At 36.7% G+C, this 18,039-nt stretch overlaps 1 protein-coding gene across 1 annotated transcript in view; it reads left to right on the top strand.

Moving 5' to 3' along the window:
* Positions 1–5,795: 5,795 nt before the first annotated feature.
* The window catches only part of LRIG1 (leucine rich repeats and immunoglobulin like domains 1), a 212,749-nt gene continuing 200,505 nt past the window's right edge, over positions 5,796–18,039 (top strand). Inside the window, exon 1 of the mRNA XM_054695390.1 lies at positions 5,796–5,822. The gene's annotated coding sequence lies outside the window, so the exon portion shown is untranslated. The remainder of the gene's footprint in view (positions 5,823–18,039) is intronic.

The following is an 18,039-nucleotide window of genomic DNA, read 5'->3' as shown; positions in this document are numbered from 1 at the left end:
ATATTACCTTCACTCATCACAAATTCAAAGTTACAGTGTTATTATATCCCTTAATGGCTCACACACACACGTGCACACACATATACATATATACATGTATATATACACACTTCTTATATATATTTAGCACATATAAATATATATATAAAGCATGTACATACTTACACGTTTTATATATATCCTATATCTGTTTAAATATGTTGACAACTGTATTTTGACATATTTGTTTTCTGTTGGGATCCATTGTATTTTATTTTATGCATTTAAAGATATCTTTTTGAGAAGGGATTCATAGCCTTCACCAAACTGCCAAAGGGTTTGACATAATAACGAACACCTTATGGGCACTATTTCACAGACTGGGAGACTGAAGAACAGAACGTCTAAGCAATTTGCCCCAGGTCAAAGAGCATGTAAGGGGCACAGCTAGGGTAGGAGAACATGTAATCTGGTTCCAGAATTCATTCTCTCGACCAAGACCTTGTTGTTGCCTTTCCAAGATCCTATAAAAGCTCCCCTTCTAGCATCCAGAGGCACCTTCCTTATGTATCACTTCCAGCCAGCTGTGCTCAACTAGGTCTTTTAGTGGCTTGTCCTTGATCATCCTGTTTATTCTGGTCTTTGCCCACCTCCTGGAGTACATTGCTTTCTCCTCTGGAGATCAGTATTCTCCAGCTATTCAGAGTCCTGTCCACCTCACAACCTTTGAACTTAGTCTTTTCTCTCACTGGAATGCTCTTCCTCCCTTCATGTTCTCATCCATCACTTTCATGTCACTTCCTCAGTAAGGGCCATGATTAACTTATCGAACTAAATTCTAAATTCTCTTTTTATATATATATTATTTTGTATAGCCATTTGTTCTTGCTTCCAGGTATTACAAAAATGTCTCCTCCCAGTTTTTAGCTTATCTTTTTTGCCTTCTTTATAGTATCATCAGTGAGCAAATTTCTTCATTTATTTAGTCATATTGATCAATCTTTTATTTGTGCTTTTTTTCCTTTTTAAAGAAATCATCCACTACCTCCAAGGTCATAAAGATATAGTTTGTATTTCTTTCTAAAAGATTTTAAATTTTGCCTTTAAGTCCTTTACATTTAAATCCTTGATGCATTTGGAATTGACTTTGTTGAAAGTTTTTAGATAAGGATTGAGTTTCATTTGTTTCCATATAGATAACCTGGTATTCTAACAGCAGGTATCAAAGATTCTAATTTTCTTCCGCCCATCTTGTATGGATCTTTTGTTTTTATATTGACTGTTAGTGAATTCCTAGGCCAATACTGAGCTGTCTTATTTAATATGCTCATGATATATGTTATATAAAATTCCCTTTATTAACATTTTCTTAAGGAGTGTGTTGCCAATTCTTGATTTTGTATGTAAATTTCTGAAATGGCCTGTTAAGTTCCATCAAAAATACAAAAAGGGAAACTGTTTTGAGATTTTCATAGGAAATTTTTTATATCTACATATTTATTTAGGATTAATTGACATCTTTAAACTATTGAGTCTTTCTGGCATAAACTGGAATTAACAGTGCTTTTATTTTAGGTTTCTTAATGCTTTTGATTTTTAATCTTCTTGATCAAATTTTATATATATGTAATACATTTCCATCTCAGATAGATAGCCTTGCTATCATAAACAGAATCCTAGTTATATTTTCTGTTTATTGCTAATATAGATAAATGTAGTCAAGTATATATCTTTATTTCATAAACTGGCTAAATTGGCATATTATATGTCTTACTTTTAAATTATGTTATGTTTACTTAGATACACACACACATACATATCATCTCCACATTTGAAGTTTGGTTTCTTCCTCTCTAATATTTTCTTGCATAAACTAGAACCTCTTAGACAATATCAAACAATGTAACTGCCATTCTTTACTTGATTCTGGTTTTAAAAGAAATGTTTTTATCCTTACAACACCAAGTCTGATATTGGTTAAAGGCTTATGTAGATGTTTTGTTTTTGTTTTTTAATTGTTTTGGTTTTTGTTTTGTTCCCTTCTATTTTTTATTTACATGAGTTTTGACCAGATGTATTCATTGAATATTATTGAATGATATCCTTCATCTAATGGAGTTAATTATTTCTTTCCTATATCTTGCTGATGTAGTAAATAGACTTTTCCAAGGTTGAGCCAGCCTTGCTTTCCTGAAGTAAACCCTTATTGGTTATGATACATTCTCTTTTTGTTATACAGTCGTGGATTTTGTTTTCTTAAATGTGGTTACAATTTTCTGCTTATGATCCTCCATGCATTTGAGCTATGATTTTCTTTTCCCATACTGATTTTGTTTAGCGTTGTATCTGGGTTTTCTAAAATCATAAAAATGAGTTATGTATGATCTCCTTTTTTCTATTTTGGAAGACATTCTGCCATCTTCACCATGATTGGATATGTCTGTTCCTTGAATGTTTGGTAGAACTTGCCAGTAAAAGCATCTGGACCTAGTGTTTTCTTAGTGAGAGGAGATTTTAACTGCTGAATCAACAGTTTTGATGATTTTAGGACATGAGAGGTTACAAAAATAGCCACAATCCTTCCTTCTTCTCTATACCCATGCACTCTCACTAATGGGCAAGTATCTGTTTTTTCATGTATTGAATCTGGCCAAGCCTTGTGAAGGCAGTAAAATATCATTCTTTGACTATACTACTTTCAAACATAGGCTTCAGTTGCCTTTCACCCTTCTTACTCTCCCAGAACCCTGCCACTACCACAAAAACAAGCACAACAAAGACTGTTGGATTATGAATATCTCCCTGATAATATGTGATGATGAGTATTTTCCTATGTGCCTGTTGACTATCTATATGTCTTCTTTGAAAAGTGCCTGTTTAGCTCTTCCACCCATATTTTTGATTGAGATATTTGTTTCCATTTGATTGATCTTATGAGCTCTTGATTTATTTATTTGTATTATCCCCTTGTTGAATATATGTAAAAATATCTTTTCCCATTCAGTAGGGTGTCTTTTCACTTAAAGTATAATTTCTTTCATTGTGCAGAAGCTTTTTTGGTTAGATGTGTTACCATAAGTTGTTCATGCTTTTGTTTCCCTTGCCTTTGGAGTCATGCCCAAAGATATTGCTGAAGTCTTAAAGTGTTTGGCCTATATTTTCTCCTATATATTTTATGGTTTCCAGTCTTATATCCAAGTCTTTTATTCATTTTGTGTTAACATTATTGTATGGTGTGAGGTTGTAATCTAATGCACTGGCTGTCCAGTTTTCCCAACATTTTGTTGCAGAGAATTTCATTTCTCCATTGTATATACTTATTTTATTTGTTATAAATTAACTTCCATGTAAGTGAGGGTTTATTTCTGGGCTTTCAATTCTATTCCATTGATCTAAGTTTCTGTGTTTATGTCAATACCATACTGTTTTGATTACTGTAGCTTTATAGGGTAATTTGAAGTGTGGGCATGTGATACCTTCATTCTTTTTTGTCAGGATTGCTTTTTATTCAGGGTCATTTGTAGTTCCATATAAATTTCAGTAATGTTTGCTCTATTTCTTTGAAGAATGCCCTTGAAATTTTAATAAGGATTACATTGAATCTGTGTATTGCTTTGAGTAAGATGGCATTTTAACAATGTTAATCCATCCAATTCAAGAGCAGGGAATACCTTTCCATTTCATTGTGTCTTCTTGTATTTAACAATCATAAACAATATAGTTTATAAAAAATCATAAAATGTAGTTTTGCATTGTATAAGTTTTTCACCTCCTTTGCTAACCTTATTCATAATTATTTAATTCTTATTGATGCAATAGTAAGTGAGATCTTTTCCTTCACTTCTAGTTTGTTGTTTATATCCATAGGAATACCATGGATTTTTTTGTATGTATTTTGCATCCTGCATCTCCTGTACTGCTTTATCATTTCCAATCATTTTTCATAGTCTTTAAGGTTTTCTGTATATTTTCATGTTGTCTATAAATATTGATAGTCTCAGTTCCTCTTTCCCAATTTGAATTTCTTTTGTATCCTTTTCATGCATAACTGCTCTAATAACACTTCCAATGCTATGTTGAAAAGCAGTGATAAAAGTGGAATTCCTTGTCTTGTACCTTCTTAGAGGAAAAGTTTTAGTTTTTCACTATTGAGTATGATGTTAACTGTGAGTTTGTCATATATTTACTATGGTGAGTTATATTCCTTCTATCCCCCTTTTTTATGGTTTTTATAAACAATGGATATTGAATCTTGCCAAATGCTTTCTCTGCATCTATTGACATATTCATATGATTTTAATCTTTCCTTTTATGGATGTGGTGAATTACATCAATTGATTTGAAGATACTGAGCCATCCTTGCACCCCTGCAATTAATCTCATTTGGTCATGGTGTGTGAGCCTTTTAATGCATTTTGAATTCAGTTTGCTAAGATTTTATTGAGGATTTTTGCATCTATCAGGGATATTGTTCTGAATTTTCCCTTCTTGTGATATCTTTGTCTGTTTTTGTTACCTGAATAATGTTGAATTCACAAAATGTGTTTGGAAACATTCTCTCTTCTTTAAATTTTTGGAAGAGTTTGAGAAAGAAAGATAGTTACTACTTTCTCTTTTAAAATTAGGTAGAACTCACTAGTGAAACAATCTGATCCTGGCTCTTTGTTTCATGGGATACTTTTGATTACTATTTCAATTTCCCTGCTTGTAATTAATTTGTTCAGAATTTCCACTTCTTCCTGATTAAGTCTCAAGAGGCCATATGCATCCAAATTTTATCCATTTCTCTAGATTATCCAATTTATGAGCATAAAAATGTTAGATGTCAGGATGTCAGGTCACTTCACTTTTCACAATATTGTGAGGAGAAAGGGTTTCCTGCCTTTATGCAATCTATACAAGTTTGATGATCAGTTCATTTTGTCTTTTAATATACATTTTTGAAGACTTGGTTCACTAATTTAGGTTTGTGAAGACCTAGATGCCCTGAGGAAACATGTAAAATGTAAGAACAAAGCATGGCAATACTATTTACCCTTTGACCACCTTACTCCAAGTTTTTGCTCTAACAGGTTTTATTTATCTTAAGATTAAAGAAAATCACCAGTGGACATATAGTTATTGCTTTATGGTGAAATGCAAACACGTAAGCCAGAGGCATCAGAGGATTCTGTCACCTTTGAAAAATGATTCATTTTTTTATGGGCTTTGTTTTTCACTCATGGGAAACCTGATAACATTGCAGAGTTTGAAATCCTTCCCTAAGCTGAAATAACCTGCTGAAAGTATGTATAAACCAAGTCTAGGCTAGAAAAGTAGAGACTTTTTTAAAAGTTCCTTGAATTTAGCAACATGTTTGGTCATAGTACTGAAATAAGAAAAATAAATCATAATTGGATTTCACGGTTTACCCTGAAATTGACTAACTGTATTATATTAGACAAGTCTGTAAGTCATAAATACAGTGATTAATATGTCTACTCTAGACTGTGTCATCATTAATCAATCATAGTGTTCCTCAACCAACTCTCAGACTCCTTTTCAATACAGAGCAACAGGAGAAGAAATCTGAATGCCATTTGTGGTTCTCCATGAATAAAGACAGCATCATTTGCCATTTTTCCAGTTAAGTGCTGAAGTCATCTTCTTAATGCACATTCTGAATTTTGTGTTGGTTAACTTGGCAACTGAGGTGTTAATCTCAGACACTTAGTGATGCTTTCTTTGCAGGTTTCTTTTTCATTTACTCTTCCTTTGTCTTACCAAAACTTCCCTCCTTCTTTCTCTTTATAGATCACTTAGAAATTAAGGGAATTCTTCACAGCAGAGAAACATACAATCAGGTAAATGAAACTACCTTATTTTCTTTCCATGAGTGAATTTAATGGCTAGCATCCCTGCTGAACACACTGGAAAGAAATAAGCTCTATACAGCAGTGATGAAGGTTATGCTAACAATGAGCAAGTGATTTTTTCCACAAGATTTCATGTGACCTTGAACACCGTGTTAGCATTGAATAATTAATGGTACTTGTTACAGTAATGTCCCATTTAACTGACATTATCAGGAAATTAGATGCCCTAAATGAATGAATTGACCAGCTACTAAGATTTGCTCCATTCACATATTTTTTTCAAAAGCCTTTATTATAATCACTTATGATGCTTGCTTTTCTAAAACATGTGGCAATATTTAAAATATGAACATTTATTCATTCAATAAATACTTATGAAAGCCTAATACATAGCAGGAAGTATGGCATTTGTGGGAAATGTAACAATGAATGAGACAGAATCCTTGTCCTTATTAAACATATGTTTCAGTGCAAAAGAGATATTTAAACAAGGAATCACAGTGTGTTCTAAAGGACAAAAAGTATAGACTATTGTGAACTACATTCAACTGAGTGTCAAAGAGCTAAATTCGAACTTGGCTGAGTTCTCTAGAGTTGTTTCTTTGTCCACTAAATGGATGCTGGATTGCTGTGACTGATCTTGCTAGTTAATGTATTGCCTTCTTTAAATTTAGCTATAGTTTCTTCTCACCAAGTGCATGGTATTACCCCTAGTAAAATGATTACACTAAGGGTGGCAAATGCGTGGTAAGTTAGTTATCTGTTACTACAAAATAAATTAACTCAAAGCTTACCAGCTTAAAATAATACACATTTATTATTGCATAGTTTCTGGTAGTCAGTAATCCAGCATGCTTAGCTGAGCCCTCTACTTCTGGGCTTTGACATGGCTTCATGCAATCCAGGTGTGAACCAGGGCTGGGGTCTCTTCCAAAGTTAGGATTCCATTCTTCAAGGACGGCTGGACTGAGAGTCTTCTTTGCTGTTACCTGGGTGCCAGCCTTAGTTCCTTGTTACTGGAGCCTCTGCAATATGGCAGTTAGCATCAAAAAGCAGGATGGGGGAGGGATGGTGCCAGAGGGAAGGAGGGAGGGACAAAGAGAGCAGCTGTAAGAGGAGAAAGGAGAGAGGGGAAAAAAGAACATTTGCCTGCAAAGTGGAAGTCACAATCTTTTGTAACGTAATCACAGACGTGATATCCTATCACTTTGAGGTAGTCTATTGATTCCAACAAGTCACTATGTCAGATCCCACCCACACTCAAAGGGAGCAGCACCTGAAGGGGCACCTTTGGAGGCTTATCCTACATACCAAGCATATCATCATCATTCTTTCCAAGACCATGATTAGCACACCATACTAATCATGTACTCTCTCCCGCCAAACCTAGAGAGGGGTGCGAAATCCTACCTAACAGAGGACTCCAAGAGTTCTATTGCCAATCAGTGGCAAGGTAAAATCAATTTGCTTTTTCTTATTTAAACTTGGAATGATTTCACCATACCAGTATTTGCTGTAGGGAAAATGTTAAAGGTGGAGCATCTGGACAGAAACAAGGGGCAGAATTTGGAAAGAGAACTATAACATGACACAATAGTCACCATTTGTCAAGTTAATGGGAAGGAAGTGAAGCCTATAGCAGAAATCAATGATAAAGACTTAAAGATAAGTATTTCACAATAAGAACCAGAAGTTAAGAAATGCACAACCCAGCATGCAAGAGCCCATATCAGACCAAGTCATATATAGGTGGATACACACTAGCAGAAAACAACCCTGATTAGGACAGAGATTATTCCTTTGGCTATATTAGGCAAGAGTTATCATTTTTACTCAATAAAAAATACTAGAAATGGACCTCAGACACCCTGCCTTATCCTAATGTCTCTATCTTTTGTCTGTCTCAGATGTAGGGGTGTCCTGCTCATATCTATGGCAGTATTCCTTGGCCTTTCTTCACTTACTCTATCTCCTAAACACAAAAGCCTGGCTATCTATCTGCAAGTAAATTTCTCAGTACCTCCTCCTTTGAGAATCATATATCTCTGCAGACATTATACCTATTGCATAATGAGGACCTTCTCATTCTTTTTTTTTTTTTTTTAAGATTTATTTATTTATTTATACAAGCACTGGGTACAGTCAGAAGCGCAGGAGGGTGAGAGAATTCATCAGAGCCAGAGCAGGGCACAGAACAGGCAGACAGACAAAGTACACTGCTGAGGGGAGCAGCGAGCGTGGAAGGAGAGGTCTGTCGCGCCATGTGGGACCCTCACGGTCGGCCAGGGATCGAACCAGCGCTGCAGAGGCTGCAGGCAACTTCACAGCCCAGAGCTAAACCGCTGCACCACCAGGGGAGACCCAGGACCTTCTCATTCTTAACAAATCCTTTTGTGTTTGTCCACACTGACTTTGGATTCCAAGGCTATTTGCTACCCATGGAGCAGCTTTGGGAAAAAAAAAAAAAAAAATCTTCAAACTGGGGGATCACAAACCCCCAAGAAAATAAGATTTTTAAATATGTTATTTTAAAATCATTTCAAATTTTCAGAAAAGATCAATAATAGGACAATGAGTTCCTGCATACTCTTCATCCAAATCACTCGTATTTCTTTTATCACTCTCTCAGTATGTCTATTTATATTCGTTTCTCTGAGCAATTTAAAGTATCTTGCAAAGATGAGACCTCATTGGCCATTAATAATTATTGTATATTTCCTAAAACCAAGGACCCTCACCTACATAGTCATAGTATAGCTACAAAACAATGTCTTCTAATTCAAAGACCTCTTCCATATTTCCCCAATTATCTCAACATTGTCCTTTGTATCAGACCCATCCCCCATCACATGACCACATGCTGCGTTTAGCTACCACATAAAATCTCTTTTGCTTCCTCACATCTGGGACAGATCCTCAATATTCCCTCACATTTCATCACTGGGAATTTTTAACTGACCAATTATTTTACATAACATCCCTCAGTTTGGATTGATTTAAATGTTTCCCTAGAATTCAATTCAGGCCATGCTTTTTAGGCAGAAATATTAGAGAAATGGTGCTGTGTTTTTTCTTGGTGCTTCCTAATGTTTGCTCATAAATAGTACCTGCCAATTTCTGCATTTAAAATTATATGCATTTTATAATTAGCAATAAGTGAGTAATGAATGCATGTTTTGTGGGGAGAAACTTTGAAACTCTGCAACTGTTCTGTTTCTCATCACACTTCTCACACTGGTTATGGCCTCCACTGAGGGCTCTTACCTGAATCTGTTACTTAGTGCTCTTGAGAGTTGTCCTGATTTTCAAGAACAATTTTGGCATGAATAGTTTTAAAGAAATAATTTTCAAATTGTCAACTCTTCTCTAAATGCCTCTAAAATGCTTCTGTGCCAAGATGTTCTCTTTCCTGGGCCTCAAACTAAAACTCCAGGGAACACCTCCTGTGGGACCCACAGAGTGAAGGCCTGGCCTGCCATGTGCCATAGGCCTCAGCAGGTCCCCTCTGCCTTTTCTCCCTTTCACAGCTGCTTTTCCCCTCTTTTACTAAAGAAAGGCCTACCTCTCACTCATCTGAATCTTCCTGTGGTGCATTCCCCCAGGGTAAAACAATCCAGCACATCAAACAAAAGAGTCATTCAAATGTAGCTGTTAGTGTTGAGAAAGTGAATGATGCTAATGATTGGGTTACAAATCCTTTTCAATTCTTTGCTTTCAACAAAGTGGAGGAAGGATCTGATAGAGTTGTCAGTTGGTAGATCATTAAAAATAAGTTTTGATGAGAGATCACTATATGATTTTTGGCAAATAACTTAGAAGAGTTTAAAGAATTGAGTGATGTTGCTATAACAAAATGTTTTCCACTCCCATCTACTTATGTGAACAATGTTTTTCAGCCCTTACAGTTATGATGAAAGGAAAAAAAGAAATAAAATCGATGCTGGAGCCTATCTCCTCCAGACAATAAGATATATTCAGGAGTTAGAAAGAAAAATTCTCATTCAGAGCTTTAAGATTATATCAATACAATTCCAATAAAATTGTATTTCATAATTATTAAGCAAAATTTAAAGTATATGTTACTTTGAGCAACTAAATCCAAGTTAAAATAACTGTACTGATAATACAAAATTATTTAGTGATTAGAGCGTTGAATTCACAGAAAATTTTAAAGCATTTAATTTTAACTCTACAAAATTTTGCTACAGGAGTGACAAAGTGAGTGATAAAAGGTCTTTCAAGCTTTAAAAAATTACGTTATAGAAATTCTATGCAAGAAGTTGAATGGAAACAAGAGGAACAGTGTGTCAAATCCTTATGCTATTTAACTTTGGGATGAATTTTAAAAAATAAAACTTTTCATTCTAGAGTATAAAACATGTATAGTTTGTTAGAAAGTACACAACTACTTATGAAATATGAAATACTTTAGCTCTCAAAAATGTGAGGAATAAATAATTTTTCACAAACTTTTAGGAACCACAAGAACGTTTGCACAGTGCTAAAATAAAACTTTCCCTCTGTATGTATTAGAGAATATCTGTGGACCTTTGCCTCGTATTTTCAATGGCAAACTTTTTGCTTCCTACCCAGGGTGTGTCTCCACCTTTCTCTAGGAGTACCAGTCACTTTTCCCCATCCAACCCCTACCCCAAGCACAGTGTTGCTTAATCCTCCAAGTCAAAGTCTAGCCTTGCCCATTGGGAGAAAGGAGTTCAGGCCATCTTCATAGATTCTCAAATGAAAGATCATCCTCTGGATATTGTAGTTATTATACCTCGCTAGGTTCCTAGGACATGTGACTCTTCTCTGATTATAGTCAAGTGTTCATGGCAAAGAGGAAAAATATGTCCTGGGAAAGTCCCCCTCTTGCGTGATTGTGTTTGAATGAAGGCCACTCCCTCAAGTTATACACACCCTAACGGTCCCACTAGATAGTGAAGAAAGCAAACTAGAGTCAGAGAAAAGAGGAAAGTTCATAGAGATTCCTGTATAACAGGATCCTTGTTAACATGCAGATTCCTGGACCTCACCAACAAGATCATCTGAGTTGTTAGGGGTGGGGCAGGTCCCCCAGTCCTGCCAGGTAACTGTCATATTTTGTCCTGCCATATCTGTGTCTTGAGGATGGTTGCTTTGGAGTGTGTCTTTGACCTTCCAATCAAAGTGTAGCCTTCTCAGATTCATTCTTTTGTTTCTATCCAGGTACTTAACATTCCAAAGACTTAAAATGGATCAGTAAATCCACTCAGGATAAGTGAGCTATAAATGTACAACATCTTTATTTTCATATCAGCAGTTTGTTCCAGCCTGATTGTTTACAGTAAACTACTCTATATATTATGCTTGAAATATTGCTTTTCATTGAGGGTATAATCAAGCATATAGATGATATCAATAATTATTTAAGTTTAATCGAATTTTAAAATATTTAAACTCCCAAAGAAATCCATGGATAAGGAAAATAAATTTATAGAAAAAGAGATATAAATGACAAACATCTTTTACTTGATCCTTTCTAATTGATAATGAAAGTATTATGTGATAATAATGTAACAATATGGTGAAAGTCCATGGTGAGGGTGTGGTAGTGTGGGTATGAATGGGTTTAGCACCATGGATCTATAGTATCCCCATAAATTAATATGCAATTACCACTAAACAATGTTTTAAAATCTGTACCCTGTTAACCAATAAAATCTAGTTAATCTACAAATAATATATAAATCTGTAAATAATCGATAAATCTAGTTAAAGTATATGCAAAGTTACCAAACGTGTTCATTGTAGAATTATAGATTAGCTAACTATAGCAATAAATAGAGAACAACTGATACAAGGGATTGGAGTAAATTCACTGGAATAGCATTCAATTCTTATAAATGTTATTAAAACATATTTAATATTATGAGATAATGTTCAGAGCAAATGCTAACTAGATCTCTAATGTGTTGAAAGAAAGAAGGCAGAGAGGAGAGAACAGAAGGAGGAAGGGTAGGAGGGAAAGAGGAAAATCTAAAACACATGATGGTGAGATTAGGGCTATTTTTTTTCTTATTTATGTTTTCTTTACATTTAAATTGTTTGCAGTGTTGCCTCAGTTCTATAACAGAACTATTAAATTGTTAATTGCATATTACATTTAATTGTTGAATTTAAAAGCGTATTAAGTAAGTGCTCCAACTTCTGCTCTGCCAGTTTTGAGGAAAAGTGGGTTTTGCAGTCCAGTGGCAGGGTATTTACAAAGAGGACCATAGAACTATTCCAGTCCTCTAGTTCCCCAGTCTATGGACAGCAGCTTGACCTCCAGCTGATGCATCTATTTCACACACACACACACACACACACAAAATGCAAGAAGGATATTCTAGCATGTCCCCAGAGAGCCTGCTTCCTTTCCTTTATCCTGAATAATTTAAATGAGGCTGAAGGAAGCTAATTTTTTCTATGAACTGATATTAAAGGGTCGAGAGAGCCATGCAATGAGTAACTTTCATTTATCAGTATTATCATGATTAAATGTCCTCTCTTACATTAGCCATGAATTCAACAAATAGTTTTGAGTGCCTATTAGACACTCGGGTAGTCAGCCTGATGGAGACAAGATGTATTTACTCGTTCGTCTGGTTGGCCAATCAGTAGATAGTATTTCCTATGGTCTCTACCCACTAAATGACCAATGCATGCAAGACACTGCAAGTACAGTGGGAAAGTAGATAGATATATCCCTGCCCTCAAGGAGCTAGTAGGAGAGAGAGACAATTCAACAAATAAATAAAAATAATTACAGTTTGCAGTATGTGCCATTTCTCTTGTAACTTAAACTGGCACTTGTACCTAACTAGATTAGGGAGTCAGAGGAAACCTCTCTAAGCAGGGAGATTGGGATGTGACTGGAAGAACCAGAGACCAGCCGGGGGGAGCTGAGTTCAGCCGAAAGGGTCAGCAAATTCCAACCAGAGACATTGAGGTGTTCAAAGGGCCCCAGGCTTAGGAAGCTGCTCCATGCGATAGTACTTTAAAGGTTCCGAGGACAGGTAAGAGGGCTTTTTTACCAGGGACATGAGTTGGGCTAGATCCAAGACATTGTTTCCTAATGAACAAAATGATCACTAGACATTATGATGACATAAATGAGATGCCAACAAGTTATTTCTACAAAGGGCCAGATAGTAAGTTTGGCTTCAAGGGCCATTAGGGTCTCTGTTGGGACTTCTCCAGTCTGCCATTATAAAAAAGAAAGCAGGCAGAGATAGTATGTAAAAGAATGGGCATCTTCATTTACACAAGCAGGCAGTGACCAGGTTTGACTGTCATCTGCCAATCCCTGATCTAAAGGAGAAAGTAATTAAAATCCCCAGGAGTGCTGTGGGAAATCAGAGAAGAAAATAACTTCTTGAGTTGAGAGCTGAGCTGAGTCTTGAAAGGTCAAGAGACTTCAACAATGAGGTGATGGAAGGAAAGAGATCCAGGTGAGGGAACTGTAGGGCTGAAGACTCCCAGGCAGGAAAGTTCAGAGCCCACGGGGAAGGCAGTGACGAGTTCAGTTCTGCTGGGAGCGAGGGCAGGTATAAGTGACAAAGTATAGCTTTTTCATTCTTCAGATGTTGTGAGTACCTACGGAGTAGCCGGCTTTGCACTGGACAGTGGAGGACAGGAAAGAGAGGTGAATACAGGGCTCATCCCTGATCTCCAGGACCTCAGCTGTGTCGACAGATACATAAACAAATCATCATGTTATCAGCTCGTATGAGAGTCAGGGAAGGCTTCCTAGGGAGGATGAGTCAAAAAATTAACTTTTTTTCTTCATTATAATCATTTTGTGTTTGAATAAGTAAATATGTTGGTATTTTTTAAAATTGCAATTATACAAAAGGATTTAAAATGAAAACTCTCTTCCCAACCTCTATTCTTAGGTCTACCCATTACGCTTCCTAGAGACAATCAATGTCATTGATTTCTTGTGAAAATGTCTTTATTTTTCCTCTTTCTTTCATAATGAGCTAATCTGAATCTTTAAGAATTCTCTAGAAAGGGGGATTTATAGACGAAGGAAAATGCAGTGGAGGGAAGTGGAATCTGTGTATTTTTAAAGTGGAAGGAACGAGAGGGTTGGGGGGTGGTTCAACATGTGCACTGAGTTTATAGGAAAAGCTGTTCGTGTTTTGTTGAAATATTAAGTGTAAAGCAGAAAGATATGGGAAGCCATATAGTAGCAATATTTGATCGCCATGCTGTGGGGCACAGATTTATCTGCTTGGTGGGATTCCAATAAAGGCTTTTAAGCACAAGAGTGACATATGCTAATTGGTGTTTTAGGAAGATCATTTCAGCAGCTGGTAGAGGATAAATATCAAAGTGAGCCTTGAATACCAAACTGAAAAGTTGAACTTCTTTCCTTAAGTCAATGGAAGTCAATAAAGGTTTTTAAAGAGGGGAGGGGAAGTTTCAGAGGCATGCTCAGAGGCAGAGGGATCTGTCAGGAGGGTGGATGTCAGACCATTCACACCATCTAATACTGGCACAATGTTAGATGGGAAAAAAAAAAAAAACAAACAGAAAACCAAATACGTGCCAGTCTAACAGTGAACCCCCAGACGTAATGTACCTTTATTTATTTTTTAACTTTAAGGAAGAAATTTATTTGTATTACCTACTGCTGTGATCACTCTGCATTGTGGTTGCCCAAAACAAGCCACATTCATTAATTCACACTTTGTGTGTCAACTGAACATGCCCCAGTTGGGTCCTCTACTTCAGGGCCACTCACCAGCCAGAATCAAGTCAGAGTTGGAGATTCATCTCAAGGTTCAATAAGGGAAGCATCTATTTCCACACTCACCGCCATGGTTGTTGGCAGGATTCCATTCACTGAGGGGTGTTGGGCCTTAGCTCCTTGGCATGTGGGCCTCTTGTACATGGCAACTTGTTTCCTGAAAATGAACAGGCTAAGGGGTCTCCCTGGTGGGGTAGGGGTTAGTCTCAGTGCTATCATGCTATCACCACTGGGGCCTGAGTTCAATCCCCAGCCAGGGAGCTAACACACATTGCATGGTAGACCCTCCTGTCTCGCCTGCTGCTCCCCTCAGCAGTGTATTTCAGTAGTATTCAGTGTATTTCAGTGTTTTTCTGCCTATTCTGCTCCCCACCCTGTCTCTGGTGAATCCTCTCATCTCTTGCACCTTGGGCCTGCACCTCAGTTCCTGCATGCATTAATAAATAAAATAAATCTTTTTTTAAAAATCAGCCAGCTAAGATGGCCATAGAGTCTGCTAGCAAAATAAACATTTGTAATCTAATCACAGAAGTAACATTCCATCACCTTTGCAGTTTCTGTTGGGCAGAAGTCACTAGGTCCAGCGTATACTGGGGGAATCACATAAAAGCATGAATACAAGAAGGTGAGATCAGCGGGGGCCAATTTCAAAGTTACCTATTGGGGAACCTTAACGGGGAATGTTCCTGCTAGGTTAGGACGAGGTCTGTAGGAATCAAGATAATACTGTTCCTCACCCATGATCTAGTCAGGAAATCATCTTGCTCTCCCCTGGCCTGCTGATCACCACTCTCGTTACAATCACTGCTATGTCCCTGTCATGTTTGTCCACTCTTCCTGATAACAAAATGCCGCCTCTTGTAATGGGAGCATCTGGGAATATTTACATGTAAGCTATGTTGGCTGCATCTCCCAGGCTGGAGTGGAAGAATTTTCTCACTGCTACTGCTGCTGTAGATGTTTATGACATCCACAAATACCTTTAAATGTGAAGAAAACCCCGAACTCATCCCTTTCTTTCCACAGACCAGACTGGTTGGTTCGGTAAAGGCCTTACCTCCACTCCTGTGAGGGCTTTCCAAACCATGGCATTAGAGCAGGACTTACAACAAACAACTTACGGAATTCCAGAGGAATGTAGAACTCAGGATGCAGGCTGTGTAAACTGCCCCAAACCAAATGGAAATGAGGCAAATAGAGCTCAAAACAACACCAGCCTGTGTACATATTTTGCTCCAGCAACAGGGAAAAGACCCTGATTTTCACTGTCTTGGTTTAAGTTCATTAACTGGGCATACCCCCCCCCCCAAGCTTAGTGCTATTATCCCCACATGACAGAGAAGGAACCTGAGACCCAGAGATACTAAGAGGAAACCCCCACGCACAGCTAAGAAATAGTGGCCCAGGATGCAAAACAGTCTGATTCCTTGTTCTCTTAACTTGGGAACCACCGGTAACTTATCTTGAACAGTAATGCTTTGTCCTGAATTACAGGGAGTCCTCATCAGCTAGGGATAACTCAGGGAGGGGAAGAAGGGTGAGCATCACCTAAAATAAGTCCACTTAAAAATCAACATGCCAATATAAGTAAAGATGGAAAAATTATTAGAACTAAAAAGAGAAACTTATTTTTAATAGGTTTATTTTTAATAAACTTTTTAAAATAAGTTTATTTATTCCCAAGTCAGTATATTTTTTTTCTGTAAAGAGTCCGATAGTAAATATTTTTGGCTTTTCCAGCAAGGGGATTTCTGCTGCAACTACTCAACTCTGTCACTGTAGTATGTAAGCAGCCATAGGCAATGAGTAAACAATAGCTGTGTTCCAATAGAGATGTATTTACAGTCCAGTGGAAGGCCAGATTTGGCCCTTAAGCTTTAGTTTGCCAATCTTGATTTGGGTTATAATTGTAATTTATACTAATTCTTAGAACAAGCAAGAATTATATGAGTGGTTTAATATAATATTTTTGTCAAAATGTCTGCTAACATAATACAATATCAACCCTTCCTGTTTGCAGTAGTTTTCTCAAAAAAGAGAATCTATGATGCAGAATGAGGACTTCGTCACTTTTCCCAGGGTTTCTCACAATTCCTTGATAGTTAAAAAATTATCTTTTGAAGGTCTTATACCATCATCCTTCTGGCTTTTCTCTTTGAAGATTCATCCCTGTTTCAAAATAATATGAAGCATTCTCTTTTCATCAACTATATTAAGTCCTGTGCACGTGTAAGATTTTATGCTCATGACGGGGGAGGGTTAAAAAGATTTTATGCCCACTTTCAAATATTTTCATCATGCTCACTTGTTTGCTAGGATGGACAGTAATAGAGGGGGTTCAGCTAAGACTCTGAGATAAGGAGCAAAAGAGATGCCAAGCAAGGAAGGGGCTGCATAGGAACAAATTTTGTAGTAACCATGTCATAGATTAATATTTTCCATGTTAACCATCATCTCCACTTCCCTTCACAACTTGCTAACACCAGGTCCTCAAATAACTTAAACAGGTTAATGGCATTCCTTCCTATTTACTACCTTCTGATTCATACATTATTTTCTTATATTCAACTTTTCTCTCATATCTATCATTTATTGAATATCTACTTTGTAAAACATCATTGTACTTGTACAAATATTTCTCTCCAAATCTCTAATGCCTAAGCTCAGTAACCAAATAAATTGAAATAAATTTTTGGATAAAATTTTCAAACCTAAAGCTCAGAGGCTGAGCAACTTCAGAAAACACTATACCTCTTGCTGTACAAATACACATTGTTTAGTCTCATAACCCAATTAACCTTTGGCTAGGAAGTGGTACTTGTTTATTTGCTTACTGTGTCTTCTAGCAACTCTAAAGAGTCTTTTACTATCCCCATTTTATAGATGAAGAATCTAAGACCCTAAGAGAGTAACTTGCCCAAGGTCTCAGTGCCATTCAACAGAGAAGGGATTCAAAGTCAGGAGTGTCTGGCTCTAAAATCCTTGCTCTCTCTCACACACACCTTTCAAAAATGGAATGCACATTGATAAAAGACCCATCTCTTTTGTTCAAAGGTCTAAACTTCTAAGTTCTTGAAATCACTAATAAGTTAATATTGGTAATTTTGCATCATAAACAGAAATGCTGCCCTCTTTTAACATCCTGTAATGCAAATCAAACTGTTTAAAAAAATGCAATTACAGCACAATTTCCCTGTTTAATATCACAGTGGTTTTCAAACTGTGGTCACAGGGCAGCAATACAGCATTACCTAGAAATGTGTTAGAAATGCAGCTCTGGAGGTCTGCCCCTGAGAGGCTGAATCAGAAATTCTGGAATCAATCTGCAGTTTAACAGTTCCTCAGGGGATTCTGATACACACTCATTGTTGAGAAATGCTGACTTATAGAATGACAATCTTCGGTCATCCTTGCAATAAGAACCAGAAC

This window comes from Talpa occidentalis, unplaced genomic scaffold (assembly GCF_014898055.3).
Source record: "Talpa occidentalis isolate TD23 unplaced genomic scaffold, MPIMG_talOcc4v2.1 talOcc4.10, whole genome shotgun sequence".
Taxonomy (NCBI): domain Eukaryota; kingdom Metazoa; phylum Chordata; class Mammalia; order Eulipotyphla; family Talpidae; genus Talpa; species Talpa occidentalis.
The sequence above is the reverse complement of the archived record's forward strand: the minus strand, read 5'-3'. Positions and strand labels throughout refer to the sequence as shown.